The sequence below is a fragment of the Oxyura jamaicensis genome, chromosome 2 (genome assembly GCF_011077185.1).
Source record: "Oxyura jamaicensis isolate SHBP4307 breed ruddy duck chromosome 2, BPBGC_Ojam_1.0, whole genome shotgun sequence".
In the NCBI taxonomy this organism is placed as follows: domain Eukaryota; kingdom Metazoa; phylum Chordata; class Aves; order Anseriformes; family Anatidae; genus Oxyura; species Oxyura jamaicensis.
The window spans coordinates 146,984,602-147,007,302 of NC_048894.1; the positions used below are offsets into that span (position 1 = coordinate 146,984,602).

General features: G+C 42.0%; 1 long non-coding RNA gene across 1 annotated transcript; it reads left to right on the plus strand.

The window, feature by feature from the left end:
• The first annotated feature begins 15,304 nt into the window (after positions 1–15,304).
• Positions 15,305–21,169, plus strand: LOC118162762. The gene is made up of 3 exons (XR_004748613.1): positions 15,305–15,354; positions 17,260–17,409; positions 19,748–21,169. It is a non-coding gene; the product is annotated as an uncharacterized LOC118162762 (long non-coding RNA).
• The last annotated feature ends 1,532 nt before the right edge of the window (positions 21,170–22,701 follow it).

The window sequence follows — 22,701 nt, forward strand, 5'->3', positions numbered from 1 at the left end:
ATCTCATCCTACAGTAGCCGTGATGAATTGTATCCTACTTCTCTCTGCTGACTCAATAGAAACATGGGGTTATTAGTTCAAATGGAGATGTGTGAATTTGGTGATATGATTCCTATCCCACTCTTTGATAAGATTTGCTCTCTCTGGTGACCCATAGCTACAGAGATGGAACATGCAACCAGTCAAGATTAAATGTAAAATTTTAGGTGTCAAAAGCCTAGAACAGAAACTGCCCTACAGTCCTTATTTTCCGCTTCTTCCTCAAAGACCTCTGCTTCAGATAAATGAGATGCCTACTTACAGACATCGTTGAAGTGTTTTGAAAAACTTGAAAGATATAAGCTATAAGATCTTATAATTCCTTTCACTTATGGACATCATAACGACTTTCTCCCCTGAGGACTGAAGGTACAGAGAGCAGACTAGGAAAGAAAGGAAGGGAGGAGAAGGAGAGGTTGGAGGTGTTTTGTCAGTGAGGTCCCTCAATAGGGTACTGTAGGAAGAGGATGCCAGTCGAGCCTTGGCATGGGCAGAGTTTGCTCTGACATGCAGCTGTTGCTCACTCAGGAAACATTAGAAGGCCAGGACAGAGGTGAAGTGAGGTGATGGTTGTACCGTCCCCATGGGGCTGGCTCACTCAGAGCCCCAAGGCAGCACTCAGCTCGTTGTAGCTAGGACTCAGAAAGTACTGAAGAAGTTCATGCTCAATTGCCCACAGTACAAAATCCCCTCCCTCTCGTTTCCCAAGCATACAGAAATATGCCCTCATACTGCTTTCTTTAGCATATGCACAGAACTAAATCCCTTTCTGTTCCATTGTGCTGCTTCTGATGTTTCATCTCCATATTTCCTATTAGCTGTTGAAAAGCTCTTCAAATTTATCCCTTATTTACATAAATTTGTTTACACCAGAGGTGCATCTTGCATTCCTTACCTTTGCCACAGAAAAGGCAGTAACAAGAACAAAAACACTAAATTAGAATAAGGAGAAACACAGGGAAAATACTCATCACCTGAATATGCACATAAGGTCATTACTGGCATTGCAACATGACTTTTTAAGACTTATCATTACTTTTTAATTGCACAAAAACAGAAGGCAATTCCATCTTTTACTGCATAGCTTATGACCAGGAACCATTTGCCAAACAGATATTATAACAGCAAATAAACTTGAACTTGCTTTGAAATTGAAAGGATAGTCACAATATATATGCTACTGTTTATACCAGCTACCCATGGGTGATCTGGGGGAAAGCTATTTGAGTAAAATTAGCAAATGCTACAGAACAGGATGCTGGCAAAATAGTATCTTTTAACCCAGTATCCCCTCAAGTAAGTTCAGTGAAGAAAGGCAGAACTGAACATGGAGATAGACAATTTTCATTATGTTTTGGCTGAAAATTTCCAGACTTGGAGCTTTCCTTTGAAAAATATTTGTTTTGTGGAATTCAAATGTTCCTTCTTAATTAGTTGACATACAGCTACAAATGAAAACATCTGTACTGGCAGAAAATTTCAGATTTACATTTTTTCTTTCCCGTTTGGAATGAAAGGTCAAAATTGCTAGATTTTTCCAGTAATGGAGACTGCATAAGGAGCTCAAATGATAGAAATGAATTGGGAACATTACATTGGGTTTAAATGGCAAGGGTTTGGTAGTGGGGGACTGCAGGGGTGGCCTCTGTGAGCAGAGCCCAGCAGCTGCCCCATGGCAGATCAGAGCCAGCTCCAGCTGCTCCAAAAGGGACCTGCTGCTGGCCAGAGACGAGGTGTTTTTAGCCTGCTTTTGTTTCTCACCGTGCTAGCCTGTTAGTAATAGGTAAAAAATTTTATTCATCTCCCTACACTGAGTCTGTTTTGCCCATGACAATAATTCTTGAGTGATCTCCCTTTCCTTATCTCAACCCTGAGCCCTTTCCATCATATTTTCTCCCTCTCTTCCTTTGAGAAGGGGGAGTGGGAGAGCAGTTGTGGTGGAGTTCAGTTGCCCAGCTGGGTAAAACCACCACAGTCCTTTCTGGTGCCCAACATGGGGCTCAAGGAATTTGAGATAAGGACGGTAAGAGGGAGAAGTAACTGGAAAAAACATGGACTGGACGTTGTCTAACAATTTAACAGTTGTCAAGGATTTACAATATAATTGAGAAGAATATGTGTTGTCTTAATGTGGTAAAGGGACAAAGGGTGGATTGTGTGTAAATTGTCTACTTTTTTGGTGTAGTGATGACATTATGGTGATTTTGGTTTAGGGAATTATTATTATTATTATTTAATGCACTTTTTTGCCTACTAGGAGTCCCCACAGGCCAAGCTCTCTTAGGATGAATTACTCCTTTGGTGGGATTCATGTGGTCAAAGGTAGAGAAGAGTACATCAGAGACATTCATCTGGCTGAGCTTAATAGTGGTGGCAGAGAGGCATATCAGGGTGTCCATATCTCACTCTAAGGTCTGTATCACTACATAAATCACATTTAAAGTTGTTTATTTTTTGTTGCCATTGTCAGAGAAAGGATCTTAGGATGAGAAGATCGGGTGGAGATACGTGCACTACAGCGTCCTTTTGCTAAATCTTTTCCTGCCTTTCCCTATCAAATCTCAGCAGAGGTACTTTTGACACAAAAGTCTATGCCCACTTTGTTTAAAATTAATTATCTGCAAAAGCGTGTACTGTGATGACTTGCTTATTGGTTTGCGCGTAGCATATAATCAATGACAATGCTTTGTTCCTCTTGCAATGCCCTGAGCTTTATTTGGTAACACTGACAGTATATTTCAGCACTGAGAGCGCATCAAGGCTGTTTGCTAAGGACCCCTTGAGAATGACTGATCATTCTGGCTGTGGTTTGTCTGCTTCTGCCTCTTCCCATCTCTGACACAACCCGGTTACTTTAGGAATATATACATTTCTTCCCTGCCAGAGGCATCTGGCTGCAAGCATTATTAGGGACACAGATGGAGTATTTCAGAACTCTGGAGAAACTAAAAAGAAAAGGTTTGCTTTGACATAGGCAGCATATGGTATTTATATATGTATCTGGCCTCTAAGTAACCTCTTGAACTGTGGGAGCGAGGAGAGCATCCACACACAACTCAGAGGCAATAGCTCATATTACACATCAGCTAGTTTCCCATGGAAGGGGATGCTCTGTGGGAAGATAAGCTTTCCATATGCTTTCCTGGCTTCTTCTGATTCTGGAGAAACAGAAAGGCTGGAAGAAGATGGTAATTCCCCTCCACCTTAGCATTTCAAACAAAAATCTGCTGCAGCCACCTGCTTGTCTCCAGGACTTTCTGCTTTGCCTGACAACTTCTATTTTTAAACTGGCTGAATTGCTCTGTCAGGAATTACCACAACTACCATCACCCCCTCCTGGTCCCACCCTGCTCTGGATTACGTTTCCTCCTATGCTGTGGTCTTGTTGCTATTTTATGACTTTCGGTGGGGAGTTTCCTCCAGTTCCTTGGCTGTGTGGAAGTGACTGGCATGAGGAAGTGAAAGGAGAAATGTGTCCTCATCTTCCTGCATGTCTCTGGGCTGCAGAGCATACTGCATTTTGCTGCTTGCTATTTTTTCCCTTCACTTCTTACCTCTGTTCTTATTTTAAATATAATCCTAATATTTGATCACTGTGGAAAGTAAAATCCAAAGTATTTTAATTGCCCTTGACTCAATAAGGGATAAAGCATAGCTGTTTGGTGTGTTAGCCTGCAAATTCTGGTCGCTTTGGAAGTGATTTATACCTTAAGCAATGCTTCCCTAACACACTAGGAAAAGGTCATTTGAGCGTTATCACTCATTCACTTGCAGGACACTGGGCCGTGTGCCACAGGTGTGACCCAGCATCTCACAGTGCGGCATATTAATCATGAAAGCACACAAGTATTTCTAGCACGTGTCAACACCTGTTTTGCTTCTCAGAACGTTCTTAGTCATTTTCTTTCCCTCTAATTACTCTCCATATGTTTTTCCTCTGAATGACTGGGGGAACAAGCAGCCAGGACTGTCCCCAGGACACAAGACCATGCTCTGCTGTGGATCTCCTCTGTCATGCTCTCCATCACACAGCACTCAAACCAGCTCAAGGAGCTTCATGAGCTTTGGAAGCACTGTGTACAGTGTCCTGTTACAAGTGTATATATCTCCCATGAAAAACTACTTCCTTTGTTTTTCTGAGACATTTAAAACCTGGTTTTGTAGTACTTCTACACTTTCTAATGCATCCTCCACAGCTGCACATTTGTGGCACAGTTTTCAGAATCAAGCCACAAAATGGAGTGAGAGAAAATTGTTTTTGAAATCCAAACCAAAACCTGAATGTAAATAGGTCAGGAACAAAATCTCAGTTCTGAACACAGGGATGAGGGTGCCTGCGTGTGCTCTGTCTTACTTATCTCCAGATCGTAAACTCATACAGGGAGGGATTTTGTTTATTTCATTCTTCCCATGCTTCACACAGTCTAATCTTGAGCAATAAGTGTTGAAAATGAGCTTTTCATGTGAGTTCAGGTCAAACCAATCCCTAATCATTCATTTTCCCAAATTCTGAGGTTTCTTTATTGTTATGCCTGATTACATGCATATCTATAATCTATAATAAAGAACAAAATAAATAAATTAATGCTCAGTATTCAAGTGTTTTTAAGTCCCTCATTACTGCTCAGTCCCTGTTAAAAGCAAAATGTCTCCCACCATACTGATAGTCTTTTAAGCAGGCATTAATGGGGAAATAAAGAATCCCTTATTATAAAACCTGTCCAGCACAATTCCATATTTTAGATACAGAAGCCCTGCAAGCCATTAAAAGGAATACATATGCCTACAGATAAGAATTTAATTGGTAGTGGTACTTGCTGTCCCAATCCAACACCGGCATCCTCATGGACTGGCCCTGCAGGGTTTGAATGCTGGGGCAGACCCACAACCACCCCATGGCACCAGCAGTTTTGGCACCAAACCACCCAGAATTTGCAAGAGTAAAATGAGGCCCCAGGTCCCCTTTGTACAGCACGTGGGCAGTGCTTGGTGTCCCGAAGCATGGTTCAGAGAGCCAGCAAATGTAGCAAAATCAGGCAGTAGATGAACAGGGGCTCATAAAAGGCTTCTTAATCTCGTAACGGCTTTTTTGGCTCCAGCCACGAGCTTTTGTTGGCCTTTACTCAAAGGTCTTTATGCCATTTAAATGCTATTCCTTAAATAGTCCTTGAGAGTGGGCTTCCTTACAGGCTGTTTAACCCATCACATCATTTGTGATGTGACATATGTTTTGCGTATTAGAAAACAAAGACTTACCACATCTTGAAAAAAAAAAGATAAAACACAGCCACTTTGCATACAGAGGTCTTGGCTTCACAAAGGCGTTGGGCATCCTTGTCCCCATGGCAGGCCAAGCCCAGCCACAGACTCTGTCAGTCCCACTCCAACTGGGGCAGTCCAAGCAGACAACGTGCATTTACTGTACAATCCTTTGATTTAGATTTTCTTAGCCCAGAGAGGCCTTCTTTGGCTCAAGAGACGTTCATGGGCTACAAGGAAGATTGCCCAGCCTCTGCAACGGGACTTGCTCCTTTTCAGGGGCTTCCCTGGAGGCTGCCACATGCCAGCTAATTCCCCGAGACTGAACCAAGGTGGGTGCAGAAGGCTTGAAAAACAGCACAGTCCCCTCCTCAGCACTCCACTTTGCTGCACTGCTCCCTTGTGAAGGCTGGAAGTGCTCTTGGACTGCGCATCGGCAGCGCTACCCATGCCAGTGAGGGTGTGCGGGCAGTATCAAATGTTTCCCCAAGACGTGCAGAGGTCACGTAGCTCCTGGCTCACAGCAACGTGATGGCTGTGCAATGCATTGGGAGACAGTTCAAGGACAATCAGACACACACTTCTTTCTGCTAACACAGCATGGAGAGAAACGGCAGATCCTGTGGCAGTGACAACAGGGACACACATACAATTAGTTGGTCAAGGTCTATGGCACTTCATCCTGCAGCGATGTGGGGTGCTCAGGTCCTTGCCTCCCACAGCGGGTGCAACCTCCTTAAGTCTACCAACACCAGGAGTCCTTCTGAAATGGGGAAAGGGAGGATGGGTCCTCTCTATAGAATTATTTGATTATAACAGTTTCCCCAAATCTGTACAGAGATCATAATAGGAAGGTAATGATTTTTTACCAAGGTGTTCCCAAACTACATGAATTCTCCTGACATAACTTCAAAACCTGAAATCCAACTTGTAGTCTGTTTGCTTGCCACTTTACTTCTTTTAATGAACGGTGAGGTCACATGGAGCAGCCATTTAAAATAATACAATAGAAATAGCTCTAACTCTTAGAGTAAGCAGAGGACATAATGAGCTGCAGCAAGAGAGAGAGCAACAATGGTATTTGATCTCTTTGTTGAAAAAGGCTTTTTTTTGTTTGTTTGTTTTTTGTTTTTTAACATATTAACTTTCATGCTTCAGAAAGATCTGGAGATTCAAACACAAACCGAAGGGAAGATGACACTCTTGGGCTGAATTAGAGAGTGGTTGTTAATTCAGGAGCTGGAAGGTCGGCGCAGCTCAATGTTGATCATGTTTGGTGGTGGGTGACATCAAACACCTGGGGGTCAGCAATGCACAGGACAGACCCTAAGGTCATATCAACCATAAGGTGAGACTTGACTGATTGATTTAAGCTCCTAGTATGGGATAAAAAATGGTGTAGCTATATCCTGCAAGGTGACAGCAGCAGGGGGAAAATCAGAAAGGACACAACCCACATTCTTGGACAGCTTTGAATGTGATCTTGAAACTCCAGAGGTAATAGCTCCTTTAATTCACATTTAATGGTTGCAAGATCAGGCCTCACTGGCACAAAAACACGTCCTGTGTGTGTGCGTTCGCTGTGCAGTTGAATCAGGGCTAAGTTGTACATTTTTTGTGCATGCAGTGTTTGTGAATTTCTGAAAATAAAGCTAATGATCATTGTCTGGAAGAAGAATCCAACTTAAAGAAAAGCTCATAAAGTCCTTGAGTAATTGAATTATGTTTCAGAGCATGATTACTACCAAATGACTTTTATCCTCTAGGTACCTTTCAACCTAATAAAGAGTATAAAGAGTACTGCTGAAAATCAGCATGAACTTGTGTGAATAGTTTTATAGATTTTAACTCTAGCATTTGGAGGGAGTGTGAGTTATGGTGTGTATCTGTGTTCAGCTCTCCAGTCTATGCACAGGTCTTTGAAAAATACCCTTTTGTTTTGTTTTGTTTTGCAGGTGAGTTGATCTGAAATGAAGCAGATACTCCAAAGCAATTGAGGATTCAGGTATTTGTGGAGTTAAGGAGCCTTAACAAGGTAGCATGGACAGAATTCATCTGAGTAAGTAGTGGTACCTGCATTACCCATGTCCTCACCTGAACTGCTCATCTAGAGCACTGACCCCTTGGAGTCAGCAGAGAGGACTGGGCAGATTTAATATGCCTGACTTTTGTGTCATATGGTGACAAAATGAGAATTCATTTCCCAATGAGAATATGCCTTCAGCCTGTTCTTCCACACTATAGATCAGCAGAAGGTCATCAGGGAGAAATTTTGTGGCATTGGAAAATCATTTTACAATGGTGTTTAAAATAGGCAGGATAAATCACTCCTACAAGCCCCTGTCTTCAATGACTAGCAATAGAGGTTGAGATGTGAGGATGCTCTGTGGGCAGTCAAAGGTAAACGATTTTAACAACCATTCATAACACTTGGCTATTAATAACTGACTATGGGCAAGCTATTAGCTCTTCCCTGTTGGAAGGTTATGTGACTTAAGCTGTTATATCTCATGATTAAAATTGGTCTATATAGCCTTTCACTGAATTTTGACCTATTACCACCTCTCTGGGGCATTGCCTTGTACTGACTCAGGCAGGTAGTGAACAGAGCTCAGCTGAACAGAGGTGCCTTGTTGTGTCTCATCTGTTTGGTTATTGTTTGAGCTGAAGGTGCTTCTGACAAGTCCAGCCTTTTTCTGCAACAGCCATTTGATTTTAAGGTATTTTTTTTTTCTGTATTTATGGACAGAAATGATTTACTCCACATTCAGAAAATGTGGCAGTCTGTAATGAAGATAGATTTCTAAACAGGCTTACACTCATTTTTCCTTTTCCCCCCCTCAGCATTGCAAGCCTGATATTAATTATGCAACTTTACTTAAAAGACCCATTTAAAATTCTGCTTCTAGCATGGGCTTTGATTGATTTTACTGCTACATGGAGCCCTAAGGGGTGGCTTGGCCAGAGACAAATATGCATATTTAAAAAAACATGCCATTCCTGACCTTGTGGATGTGGAAGACTGCTTGAAAATCTAGTTGAATAAAGACAGAAGGATTTATTTCCCAATGAGAATATGCTTTCAGCCTGTTCCTCCACACTATAGATCAGCAGAAGATGGTTAGGGAGAGAATTTGTGGGGTTGGTAAACCAAAGATCAATCAGCAGCAACAGCCATGTGGCACACTGCACTTTGTAACCTGTGTGTGGGCCAAGGCAGACCACTAAATACCGAGGTAACAACTAAATGTGGTTTCAGTACTGGCTGAAGTGAGTTCCTCACACGGACCCGATTGCACTTTGCAACACTGACAGTATTTACAGTGTACTCCCTGCACAGTGCTGTCTTTTCATTCTCTTTGCATGGGACCTTTCTGTCACAAGGTGTATCGGTTCGTGGCCAACATTAGGCACTGCAGTCATGCCAGTCTGGATGGGAAAAGTGTGTAGGTACGTCTAATTCTCCACTCTCAAGTGCTGGGGGAGAGCCAACCATGCAGTAATAGCTCAGGGTGTCCTGTTCACAAAGCCAAGTTCACCCAGCTGGATTAAACTGTGAAGTTGGGTAAGTCGAAAAATATACAGGTACACTGATCTGTTAGTACAGAACACTAATTTCTGCTAGGATATAGCAGTAATTTTTGTTCCCAAGGCCTATTTTAATCATCTCTTCACAGAATCACAGAGTCACAGAGTCATCTAGGCTGGAAGAGACATCCAAGATCACCGAGTCCAACCTCTGACCTTACACTAACAAGCCCTCCACTAAACTATATCACTAAGCTCTACATCTAAACGTCTTTAAAAGGCTTCCAGGGATGGTGACTCAACCACTTCCCCAGGCAGCCTGTTCCAATGCCTAACAACCCTTTCAGTATATAAGTTTTTTCTAATATCCAACCTAAACCTCTTTTATCCACATCCCGCTTTTATCCACTCCCCACATTGAGGATAGAAGTTTTTGCAATAAAAGAGGGAAAAAAATAAAAACAACATGTTTTTAAACAGGACTAGCGAGTGCTGAGGGTTGAGTTCCTGGTGTTGCTCCAAGCATGCTGCCTCGCAGGCCTGTCTCTGTGTTGAGCACTCCCAGTCAGCGAGAACATGTGTGTGAAAAAGGAGCAAAACTGAAGAGCTTGAATAAAACTAGAGGCACAAACATCTGCTTAACGAGTCACAAGCAACCTAGAAGTGACTAGCAGTCATTTAAAATTCATGTAGCTGCTGGCTCTCATGGCTTTATAATGTATTTTTGAAAGCCCCCGATGCTGAGGTAGGTCATATTTGGCAATGAAAGCATCTCAATTTTTTTTCTCCAAAGTGTTTCCATTCTAACCCTTAGTGTGGAGCTGAGGCTCTTGTGTCTCTCTTGAAATCTTAACAGAACCAGATGCACTTCTGGAAGCCTTGTTTTACTCAAACACATGCTGTTAGGCTTAGTCCAAGTACCCCAAGGTGAAAGTCTAAGCTTCCACCACTCAGAATGTCACAACAAATTATTTAACAGCATTTAACCACCAGATTTGCTGGCTTTAATATTTATGCTTTCAAATTACAAAAAACAGATGGCAAATGAAAATAATTCCACTGGCTTTGGTTGGTTATTTTATAGTCTTGGGGGTTTTATCACTTCCCTAGTTATGGAATGCTTGGCAACATTAAGTTGACTTCACTCCTCAACCTGAAATATTTTTTCATTTCTTTTATATCTAAACCCTAGAACTACTACAATGGAAAGAGATCAGATAAAGCAGTAAATGGAATAAATAGATCCAGTGATGAGGATAAGAGTAGCATCCTCAAAGACCACAGCTCTAAGCCCTATCTTTGCTGAGAGGCAAGCCTTAGAAATTCGCTTATCCTTACAACATCTGTGGTTAGGTTCAATGTTATTATTTGGGGTTTAGAGATGAGAAAAAAAAAAAAAAAAAAAAAAAAAAAAGAAAAAAAAGGGTTTACACCTCATCACTATGGTCATTTTGTCTTTTTTAGAGCTGGGATTTGATGTCATTTTAAAAATAAAGGCCTTTGCAGTCATTTCAGCCCATGTTGGCAATGTCCGTGCTAGCAAGCAACTTGGTACATCACAGCATTTTGTGCTGAGGGCTTTTCCTCTACATTGCATGTGTCTGGCAGAGGGGCAAATTTATGCGTTTCCATCTGGTCCAAAGTCCCATTGGATGAGACTTTGAGTAACCTGATCTATCAGAAAGTGTCTCAGCCCATGGCAGGAGGGTTGGGACTAGATGATCTTTAGAAATCTCATCCAACCCAAACCATTCTATGCTTCTATGGTCCCCTGGACCTCACAGCTCCATTGCCTGTGTTTCCACAAGCTGCTGAAGGAGAGCTATCCTACAAACCTTTGCCCTCCTGTGAGCGTGTGTTGTGCTGATGTGGGGAGCAAGTCACTTCCTTGCTGCCTCCACCCGTGTAGGGCTTTACAAGTGGAAGCACAGTGCTGTTGCTGGTGTTCCTGCCTTACTTCATTAAGAAGTTACCCTTCACACAAAAATATCCCATACAGCCTTTGCATAAACAGCCTGTGTCTTTGCTTTGGAGGGGGTTCAGTTTCACTGTGGAAACAAGCCAGGCTGTAAACGGAGACAAAGCTCTTCTTTTGCCAGAAGTTGAGTTACAAAAGTAGCACAACTGTCTTCCCAGGCCCTGATGCATTGCTGTCATTTCCCCATTTACACGTCCTCCTCCAGCAGGTTGCAGCAGAACACAGGATCACGGACAGTGCATCACAGCACCAATAACTCAGTCCTATCCTTGGGGCTGCCTGCAGGAGCACCCCGGAGCTGCCAGAAGACTGGAAATGAAAGCATGAAACCAATGCTGCACGGACAGGATTGGCCCTTACCATTAGAACTGTGCAGCTGTGCTCTGCAGTTCTGCAATTTTCTAGGCAGTGTGAGGAAATCTCCATGGAATGAAATTTTCTTGGAATTGATAAGTACAAGATATGCCAGTCTCTGGATGAAGGGCTGCCAGCTGAGCTGTTTCCATATTAACTCTTCTGAAGCATCTTTCTGAACTGCTAAACCTAGAAGTTAAAAATAATAATAATAAAAAAAAATAAGTGATTTTTCAATTTCTGTGTCTTTAAAGCTACTAGATCTATCTATCTATCTACCTAACTCTATATAAAAGTTTTAATTTGCCTTCTGTTTGCTCTTTGAGTTCATTTATTTTTCAAATTTTTTGCAAGGACGAGGAGCTAGGAGCTCTGACTGTGTCAAATAAGAGCATCCAAGCCAGGAACTAGTGGTATGTGAAAATAGCCAGCAGAAGTTGAGCTAGAAATAGTCATATTTTTTTTCATCCCTGTCTGAAGTTAAAGCACAGGAATAGGTGCTCTGCTTACAGACTTTCTGTGTAATGCTGGAGAGTCCTTTGGGGACAGCTTCTGTGAGTTGAATGGCTTTAGATACTGCTGTTTTGCAGTTGTGGCCAGCCCAACGAGAGACAGCTCTCAGCTGTGACTGTATCTGACCAGTACCTGACACTCTTCTCCTGGTGTTACCTTAAACCAGGTGGGATTAGTTAGACCTCATTGCAAGGAGGTTCTGGGTGAGTACTGCTATGGTCCAAAGTGCCCGCTAACACAACCACTTGCAGTCACATAAAGATAACTCCAATATCTTTAACAATCTACTACGATTCATTCATTGTGCATCTGTAAATGGGGAAACAATATGCCTTTTATCTGTTTTACTTGTTAGGTCTTAAGTTTCTGCAGAGATTTACTACATATCTGCTCAGAACTCAGCACAACAGGGTGAGAACTTTCTTTTGGGCTACTAAAAATGTTAATTAGAGATAAAAATGACTGAAAACAGAAGGTAGATGAATTTAAATAAGTTAATATTGAGTTCCCTTATTTCTGCATTTTAACCACATTGCCTAAATCTTGTTAACAACCAATGGTAGACTGCCAGCAAATGAAGACTTTAATAGCACACAACCTAAAAAGGGCAAGAATTTGAATTTTATGATTCTTAGAGGTGATGATTTGCATTTCCAAAGAAATAGGAAAATCTAACAAGTCCTAAATTATCAGATCTGTAAACTTTAGCTCTATGTTTTATAACTGCTATGAAATGGCATATGGAGTGGTGGTTTTAATGATGTTACCACTTCATTCAAACACAATTTATTGGGTTCAGTTCAGGAGTAACTTATGAAAATTAATGTCCTCTTGTAGGCATGCTGAGTTTCAAGCTGGCCTGTGCTAGCAAGAGTGAGAGACTTACAAGCATTAAGGTGTGCAGGAATCTTTACTGAGAGAGACAAAACTGTCCCAAGAACCTCCAAAGTCAATCCCTGTAGTGTTTCCAGAAACTACATTTCAGAATCAGATTAATAAAAAAAAAAAATTACGAGAGCTCAAATATATGTCTGTGCTTCATTTGAGAGGTGCGGGACTGGGGAGGGAGGTTTTATTGATCCCTGACACTTAGCAAGTTTTTACATTGCACTCAGTCCAGATTTTGAAGATTGGTGGTTTTTTTATAATTTTTACTGTTTTTTACAGTCACTTTTTTGCATTAAAACAAAGTTACTTCCTTTTCATGTAATTTTACTTTGGATCTTCAAAAACCTTTGTTTGAGCTACTCAGCTAATAAGTTTTCCTTTACTATCTGCCTGGCAAGCTAAAACACTTTTTCAGTAACCATGGGAATGGGTGCTAGATAACATTTCAGAATCCTTTAACCTTGGTTAAAATGATTTTCCTTGGCTCCTTAGAAGCACTGAATATACAGCAGAGGATGTATTTATGCAGACAATGAATTTCAATAGCATGCCAATAGGCTGGAAAAGGGCCTTTTCTCTTACATGAAGTCAAAATAGTAGAAAGACAGGATCGTGCTGCATGCTTCCTCCTACATGGATGAGCTTTGTGTATTTGTAGGGCTTCACGTACTCACACAATTGAAAAAAAGAGCAATATTGTCAAAGCCAGAGAGATTTCACTGATCTGACATGAAATCAAATGACTGAAATTTCTGTCTAGTCTTAATATAAAAGCCATTCACATCTTTCTTTCAAACACATGTGCCAGCTGAGGACATACTTCTCCTCTTACTATTTCCTTTTAGCTGTCTGTCTTGTAAAGGCTTCAGTTATCAAGCTGGTTGATTCTTTAGAAATTAATAGTTTGAAGTTCTTGATATATCTCAGCAGACATCATGACTCAGAAAACAACCCACTTTGAATAGACTGCTGAGACAAAGCAGTTCCATCAAACGTTCAACAAACCTTTGAAATATTTCCTGCTTTTCCTAACCATTTTTCTCATTTGAACTTCATGGCATGATTGCATGATGAGAAGGGAGGATGAATGAGCAGCTGAGGGGCAGAACAGAGGCCAGAAGGGTCAGCTGAGATCCATCCATCCACCTCTCCAAAGGTGAAATCACTCTGCTTGGCTTAGACAGAAGACTTAGCATGACGTCTCACACTCTGGATCTCCCTTCTCTCTCCTTTGAGCATAGAAGGAGCTGTATGATTGCCTTAGAGAAGCGTCTGAAGTTCTGAAGACTGAAGCTAGGTGAATCCCTCCCTTAACTTTTGAAAGTAATGCATAAATAAACTTACGGAAAGCAGCAAATGGTTCTTTTATATTCAGTTTTGCCCTGTGCATCACATGAACTCTGGTTCACAACCCAACAAGGCGTTACAATATGTATAAGGCAAATGGGAGAAGAACAGAGAAAGGGCAGGATTCAATTAGATGTATTTTTTAAATTAACTCTCTCTGCTGGAAAAAGTCAGGACCCACATTTTCAAGGATCTGAGGCATGTAACTCTCACTGATGGCTAGAAGGCCCCCAGGGCCAATTCAGTTTGCAGAGAAACTCTTGTAAGGCTGAACTGTCACCCCTGGCCTTTCATACCAGGAGTGGTTCTCAGCCACGGGTAACTGGGTGCACTGGAAGTAATGTTTCCCCCTCCAGGTACTGTCCAGTTGATTCGGCTAAGGCAATTCTGAATTTAACGGAAGAATTTTAGCATTATTTGACTGCTGAACTATTTTGTCTTGGTTTCTTTATGTGTAATAATCTAAGTTTGCAAGATACTTATTCCAGTGAAGCAGCTCAAATCAGGTTAGCATCTCAGTTAGGATCAAAGGAAAACAAACTGCATCATGTTTACCACAGGTGCCAAGTATGAAAAAGGAGCATGGTTCTGCTAAAACAGTAGCCACTTGTGTGGTTAAGTCCTTCATCTGCCTATGCCATAGATACCCCCCTGCAAAATGGCACTAATGGTATTATTTCCATGGTAGGGGCTTGTTAAAAACAAATTCATAAGAACCTCAAAATGTACCTGATGCTTTGAAGGAGTTATTACAGAATTCAGTCAGGATGTGTGCTGAGCTTGGTATCAGTCTCTCTCTGGTAAAGAGCTGTAAAATGAATGGACATTGCTGGCTTCTAGAGGTTGACATGAACTTGGAATGACCTGAACATCCCTACCGCAGTGAAATTAATGCTGATACTTTCCTTCCTTGCATACCACAATAAGATTTGTGGCTAGTTTTGACAAAAGTATAAAACTGAAATGTTTTTGGAACAGAGGTGTCTGTTTGTTTGTTTGTTTGTTTCCTGAATAGTGCATCTCATAACCAATCTCATGTTTTCTTTTTTGACTGTGTGGTGGTTTTACCCTACTCCCTGTCCTCAAAAGAAGAGGGGGTGGAGGAGTGAAGAAAGTACGCTGCAAAGGAAAAAAATAGGCTCAAATGTTGAGATAAGGGCAAGGATATGGCTTAACAATTATCGTCATGGGCAAAACAGACTCAACATAGTGAGATTAATATAACATTGCCTATCACTAGTGGACTAAAACAGTGAGAAACTAAAAGCAAACTAAAAACACTCTGGCCAGCAGTGGGTCCCTTTTGGAGCAGCTGGAGCTGGCTCTGATCTGACATGGAGTAGCTGCTGGGCTCTGCTCAAGCCACACTTTGAGCCCTTTTCTACCAAACCCTTGCCCCATAAACCCAATTCAGACTGCCTATTGAGAAGCAGCTAGGAGTTGAACAGGTCTGCTTTGTGGTCTGTTTCTCATTTACTTTTATTTACCTTTCTATTATCCCAAAGTAGCTTCTTAAATGATAATTCTGATTGCTTTGTTGTTGTTGCTTTTCAATATATTGCTCATATACTGTACCTGTGTCCTAATATTTCTCTAGGAAAATCATTACCGTAACACAAAATTATGTGTAGTACTCAACTGCATAATACTATCATGCTATTAGCATACGATTTCCATGTTAAGTGATCAGTTAATTAACAGCCAATTCAATAAGGTGCCAGTGAGAATTCATGTTTTGTACAAATGCACAATGCCAAAAAGCATTCCCAGGTGAGGTGGGAATGAGCAACTGCAGTTAAAATCCTTGCTCATGCCAAAAAAATTCAGTCACTGATGTAATCCTGTTAAGGCTTTAATAAATATTTTAACATATTTTTCTTTCAGCTTTCTGCTGCTTGAGCCTGTACAGCTTGTTCTGATGTGTTTTCAATTTGTCATGCAATAAGGGAAGAGAGAGACTTTTAAAAACAGAAAGGATTAAATTATTATAAATATTAAAGTGTCTGGAAATAAAATTTCCTAAATAACACCACCGGGGAACTAGGATGAACACCATGAGAATCAGCAGATTCTCTGCATCTGAAACCATGAGTTTAACCCTTTCCAGACTGGAGGCTGGTAGCCAAAGAGAAATAAATGTTCATAATCTTCATATTTTTTGATATGCTCCTAGGACATGAAGGGTAGGACAGTTGTGAAAACAGCAATATACTTTTGCATCAAAAAGGATCAAACCTCATAATTTCTGCATTCCTCTGTTTTATTTCCCTTTTTCTGGTATATCAAAGCAAGGCAGCTTTTATGTGTTGCATTGCTTGAAAGCAAGGAAATGAAGACCTTGAATCTAATCCTCAGTCAATGTGAACCGGTGAATACTCATATATGACCCTTAGGATTTCTGCTGTTTGATCGGGAGGAAAGGGCATATAATGTGAAAACAGGTCCCTGCAGCAACAAAATTTCAAACCATTTTGTTAGCCATGAGAAGCAAACCCATTTTCTACCCAAGAGCCAAACCTACTTTCCACCCAAAGCCCATTTCCCGTGTGGAAATTTAGCTCACCTCTATGGATGATTCATGGTGCCACTGTATTTTTTGGCCATTTCCTATATTTAGAACACCAAATGGATTTCATGCCTCTATCTCATCTGCATAGTAATGAGAAGAGGATAATCTAGCTCCCACCTTCCCCCTTGAAAGAAAATTAATCCACTGAAGTCAAGGAACTCTTTTGTCCCTAACAGTGTAATAAAGAACCTTCGTGTGCGTTGCAGCTCAGATCAGGAGGCACTTCAGAAACAAATCCCTCAGTCCTCTTGGCTTATTGTGCTTCAGTCTGTGTCTCAGAGCGTTGCTGGACAGGACCTGGGCTTCCTTCAGCTGAAACAAAATATGAGTTGTGCTCCAGGAGCATCTCCTGGTGCTGATGTGTGCTCAGTCCTCAGAGCCAGACTGGCCAGTCCATAGTAAGCCCCTGAAATAATTGGAATATGTTTTAATTAGTGTTTTTATCATCTCTTTGACAAAAACTTCACTGAGATAATTGTGATTAATAGCTACTGATAGCCCATTACTACCTGAATTTATCTGTTCCCTTTTGGAGCCTGTTTTTAATATTTGACCTCCTTTAAGAAGCCCAACTGTGGAGCTGTACTTGCTGTTAACCAGTACATCCCTTCCTTTGTTTTAAATGCATTAACTACTAAATCAATTGGATTTTCCTTATGTATTATGAAAAGTAGTAAATTGCTTGGATTGTGAAAAGTGATGAATCCTCTTTCCTTTCCACCTTCTCCTATATATTCATACTTTTACAGGCCTCTGTCACATCCCCCCTCTGTTTTAATTCCAGACCGAGGTCCCTGTTAAAGCCTTTCCTCATACCAGAGCTGTGAAATCATGCTTGTTGCCTTCCTCAATTCCGTTTCAAGTTGTACTGTATCCTTTTGGAGACTGGGTGACCTGACCTGCATACACTATCCCACATATTGATGTATTGCGGGTGAGTATGTTTAACCAGTCAGTCCTTTTGGAGAACACCTTGCTCAGTGTTTGTTTGCTGCCCTGATAACTCTGGCAGCAACTTGGCACTTTGAAATTGGATTTCAAGGTAATACTGGGGAAAAAGGACTCAAAATCTGAAGTGGGAAAGAGGCAGAAAAGGACTGTGTGTAATATCTGATGATAGATTAAATGAGTTAGGCTTAAAGACACAAAAGGGTTGGAAGGCAAAGTGTTGAATTTGCAGTCTTTGAGAAATCATCCCTATTCGAGTGACAACTGAAGGCCAAAGTTGCAAGCAACTGAATTTGTTTATCTATTAGAAAAAAATGTGAGAACAAGCTTTCCATTCACATAAAATAAAGTGTAATTAGGGCAAGTCTCTGTTCTGAAATGCTCAATTCTCTGTTGGAGAAGGAAACAAGCAGTAAACCTGTCATCCAATGATACTGACATGATTTATACCAACATGCTGCATCAGCAAGAATATTATACTGGTGGCCAGAGAAATGATCTTCTCCAAACTGCTGTATTTTCATAAAGTGCATGATTCTGCCCCTTTATAGGGAACTGGGTCATTACATTCAAGAGAAAAAAGTAGTTTCCTGAGCATGCTTTCAAATCCTAGTTCCTTATGGAATAGGAGTTGATAATTCAGCCATAAGAAATGGTCAAAATGGATTTCTGTGCTTTTTCCTGCTCTGCCACAAGTAACTCACCTTTCTTGCTTTACAATGGAGAAGTGTTGTCAAGTATTATCAAGAGCACCCTGAAGCTGCTTCAGAAGTTTCTACATGAGGCTGACTATAAAGAAAAGTCTATGTGCACCTTTTAATTAAGATTAAAGTTACAGCTCTAATGCTGAAGTGCCATTTCACAGCTAAAAATAATTATCATTCATCAAAACTTCCTGAGGGACTTTGTATCACTTGCTGAATATTTCCCAGATTCTGCAGATTCTTTCCAAAATCCTGCAAATTAATCCCTTTCTTTCCAAATTCTCACCCGCAATTGCAACTCTTGCCAGTGCTGCGTGGTCTGTGTACAAAGCACTGGGTATGGCTGATAAGGTCAGAGGGGGATAACAATAAAGGCAAGGACAGTAATTAAAGATGAACCTGGGCCTGGAGATCATCAGCCAGTGCATGCTCTGGAGCACGGTTGGGATGTGGTATGTCCCCACCTATGGTTAATTTGGTCATTGGATCACAGGAGAGTGCAGAGCTCCAAAATGGGGCCGCTTGAGGCCACCCTCAGTAGTTACAAATGCCCACTGCTTTCACTATAGGCTCCGTAGGAGGAAAGTAGGAGTAGATGCTAGCAGTATTAATATGCATTTTCTCTTTAAGGCTGACTGCAATTTTTCTGTTAATTTTTTTTTCCAAGTGGAAACTGAATTTTAGAGACAACTCATTAAGCCTGCTTTCCCCAGCTGTGTGCCAGGACATGGGCTCAGCACTCACTCAGCACAGAAAGCATCTCTTCTTTTATTTCCATGCTGCAGCCCCAGGAGAAGCCTGTTTCCCGTACCACATCCAGCTGAGACTAACGTCAGGATGCTGTGCCTGTGCGTAAGTGACCGAAATCTGTCATGTCACAGCTCAGCCCCAAAAGCCCTTGGGCTTCTCTCTCTTCTCCTGCCTCTTTCTTGTGTAAGTGGCTGGATAACCACAAGGCCAGCTGAAAATCAATGATTTTCATGATGCTTCAAACATTGAAATAATACAGCTGATGGAGGGGATCACAGGCTAGGAAGGGTCACAGTGGGAAGCAAGCCTACAGAGACACTGAAATCTCATCAACAACCTCAAGAGAAGGCTCAGGGGTGACCTCATTGTAGCTTTTTAAAGGGGGCTTACAGAAAAGCTGGAGAGCAACATTTTGCTTGGGCAGACAATGACAGGACAAGAGGGAATGGTTTTAAACTAAGAGGGGAGATTTAGATTAGAGATTAGGAGGAAATTCTTCACTCAGAGGGTGGTGAGGCACTGGCACAGGTTGCCCAGAGAAGCTGTGGATGCCCCATCCTGGAGGCGTTCAAGGCCAGGCTGGATGGGGCTTTGGGCAACCTGGTCTGGTGGAAGGTGTCCCTGCCCATGGCAGGAAGTTGGAATCAGATCATCTGTAGGGCCCCTTCCAACCCAAGCCATTCTATGATTCTATATATTGCCCTAATGCTGAAACATTAGATGATTTAAATGAGTCAACCTCTTACAATTAATTAAGGCTTCAAATGGCAACTTCTGGCATTAGTTTAATATCTTTTGTTGGAAGAGAATGGAAAATAAGGAGCATTATCAGCTTTTTTTTTTTTTTTTTTTTTTTTTTTTTTCCTGCAGCACAATCTCAGACCAGCAGGTCTCTCAGGAGGCTGCACAGAATGAGGGAAAATGAGAGAATTTCTCTCAGCAAGAATTGTAGCCACAGTGCAGAGGCAACCTCATCCCCAGCTGAGAAGCCCTGGGTGTGATGGTGGTGCTGATGCCTTGAGGGATCTCTCATTGTTTCACCTGTGCTTTATTTCATCTTCCACAGTCCAAATGCAAGAGGTCAGGAGCTGCATGTATTTCACCTTTTTATTCTTAATCAAAGTAAGTCCATACCAGATCCTACGTGGCTACAGAGAAAAAAAGAAAAGGGGGACAGCTTTATTTTAAAAGTAAACACCCTCCCCCGCAATAATTTAGTGATGATGTTTTCATACATAACATCTTGAGCATATTCATTTTTATAAAATCTGGGGCCTAGGGTGTGATAAAAAAATAATAATTTATTTTTTATGCCTTTTTATGCCTGCAATCCCAAGACACTCCCTCCTCTGCAGTGATATATTCCCAATATCCTCATTAGCAAGCTCTGGGAGAGAGAAAGTAAAAAGCCTCAGGAGTCACAAGGGGGAGAAGACAGGAGAGTGCAGAAGAGGCTCCAGTTGAGCAGCTAAGAATAGCAGCAGTGCAGCTCAGGCTAAAAATATCTCCGTTCCTGATGACGGAATCCAGACGCAGAATAAAGTCCCGTTCACGCTGCCCAGCTCTGACCCAAGCACATGCAGCGAGAATATAAGCAAAGAACTGACGATTAAACAGGGTTATAAAACAGTGAGTCATGGCATCAGAAAGCAACAGCATTCCAGTTCCCACAACGAAGAGACCCAGCTCGCTGGGCTCACCCGCAAAATAACCAAACAACCCGGTGCTTTTTATATCCGGCAGATCTAATAGCGCTGGAACGTCAAGCACGCCTTTGCCAGGGATTAATCTCTGCTTTCCAAGCTCCTTTCAGCTCTGCATGTCAGCTGTGAGCTCCTGAACTCACGGCAGGCTTCCTGCTATGCCTGGAGTGGGGAGCAAAACTGTGGAGCTGGCAGCGGTGCTGGCTGCCTGCCTGGGTGCCCTGCGGTCCCAACCGGGACCCGAGTCTGAGGGCAGAAAGGCCAGGGGAAATTTCTGCTCCCAGAAATGTTTCTGCTGACTTCAGCTTTCCTGTGCTGGCGTTATTATTTCCCGCTCTGCTCTGTGCATGATGAATAGGGCCAGGAGCGATTGTGGCGGGTCCTAATTGCAGGGTGCACATCATGATAGACAATGATAGAAGAGGAGGGCAGTGAGTGAATTTAGCCTTGTTAAAATACCCTTGGAAATATGTGTAAGTGAATCACAGATGATTCAGCTGTGTAAGACACCTGAATCCACTCAAGAGGACCTTCTGCCTGAGCACAATGCCCTGGCAAGGAAAAACACCACCACTGTAGCAGAGCATTGCTTTAGCAACTCTGCCATGTGACACTGGGGCAGAAAATGAGGAGAGCAGCAGACTTGGACTACTACTACTATGGAAGAGAGAGCCCAGAGGCATGGAAGAGCTCTGCTTGCTCCTGTTTTCCTATTCTCATATGGAAAAGGAGCAACTCCCACTTCTGAGCTGTGGCTCTGAACCCATAAGGTTGAGAATAAGTGGGAAGAAAAAGTCTGCCTGACTGATCCAGACCTGGGAAAGGAGAGAGGACCTTCTTGTGACTCCCCTTCATCCTTGGAGATCAACTTCTGGGGCTGGAAGAGGACCAAAGGAACAAGGGAATGCAGAGCTCCTTCCCTGCAACAAGCCCTGCTGGGAAGTGCCTCCTGGTACCCTCATCCAGGCTGCCAAAACTGGACTCAGTTGAATTACACGGTGACAGCTGTGGCTGTGGGACTCAAACTCCTTTGCACAGACATATCCTGGAGACCTTGCAACACTGCAGATAACTCAGCTGGAAAACATTATGGACCGAGAAATTGGCAAGAGAGCTACATGGTACCTCTTGGTACCAGTTTGGAGATACTTAAGTACCACATCATGGTCTTTTTGGCGTGCTTGTCCTGGGGTTTGCAGCTCCCGTGGCAAAGGGAAGCCCTTGTACTTCTTGAAGGAGGACCTGGGAAGGTGAGTAGGGAGCTGACGGGGTGCTCGGTGTAGTCCTGTGTCACCCAGATGATGACCCCAAAGGAGGCAGCACTGCCACAGATGTGGCCATGAGTCTGGCTCAATCGTGTTGTTGTTTGAGTCATGCTAAATTGTCGGTCTGTGAGCAGAATGATGGCAATAAAAGCTTGGGAGCAGTCAGCGTTGCAGGTAACAATGAATTAACCTTATGCACCATTTCTCGCTTGTGAAACAATAAGTCACCTCTCTGGGTGCAGTAAAAGCCTGAAATAGCCTTCTTTTATGGTGTCTTGAATGTACAAGGAACTTCTCCTCTGAACTTGATGATTCCTTTCTAGACACAAGATATAGATGTTATTTTTAGTTTCCTTGAGTCTTGAAGGAAACCAGGACTCTGAGAAGTGATGAAGTCCCAGGCAGTACAGTTGTGATCCCCAGCTCCCATTCTCTTGGTCAAACCAAGCAGGTATCCAAGGAACTTGCACTGGCATCTCTATCAAGGTGGTGAGATGGTCTGGCCTCTCTCTTCTTTGCTTGTCTGAAACTTACTGATGCTTACCAGGCTCCCCATCTTTGTCAAGACTCATTAAAAAGATGAATTTGAGAAGTACCAGGAGGAAATGACTGACAATGAGAGGAAATACAATCGCATAAGCTTTGTCTCTGGGGAAATAAAGGCTTAAAAATCATCTCTACTACTCTGTTATACCAAAGATCATTTCAAAGCAATCTAAAAATTAAAGATAAACCCAAAGTGGCTGCTGCTTAGAAGTTAAAATGTGTATTTACCCCTGTATTTCAAATAACCCAAAGTCTGTCCAGTTTACGTGAAAAATTATTTGTCAGGAGGTCTAGGCTCCAATCCCAAGAG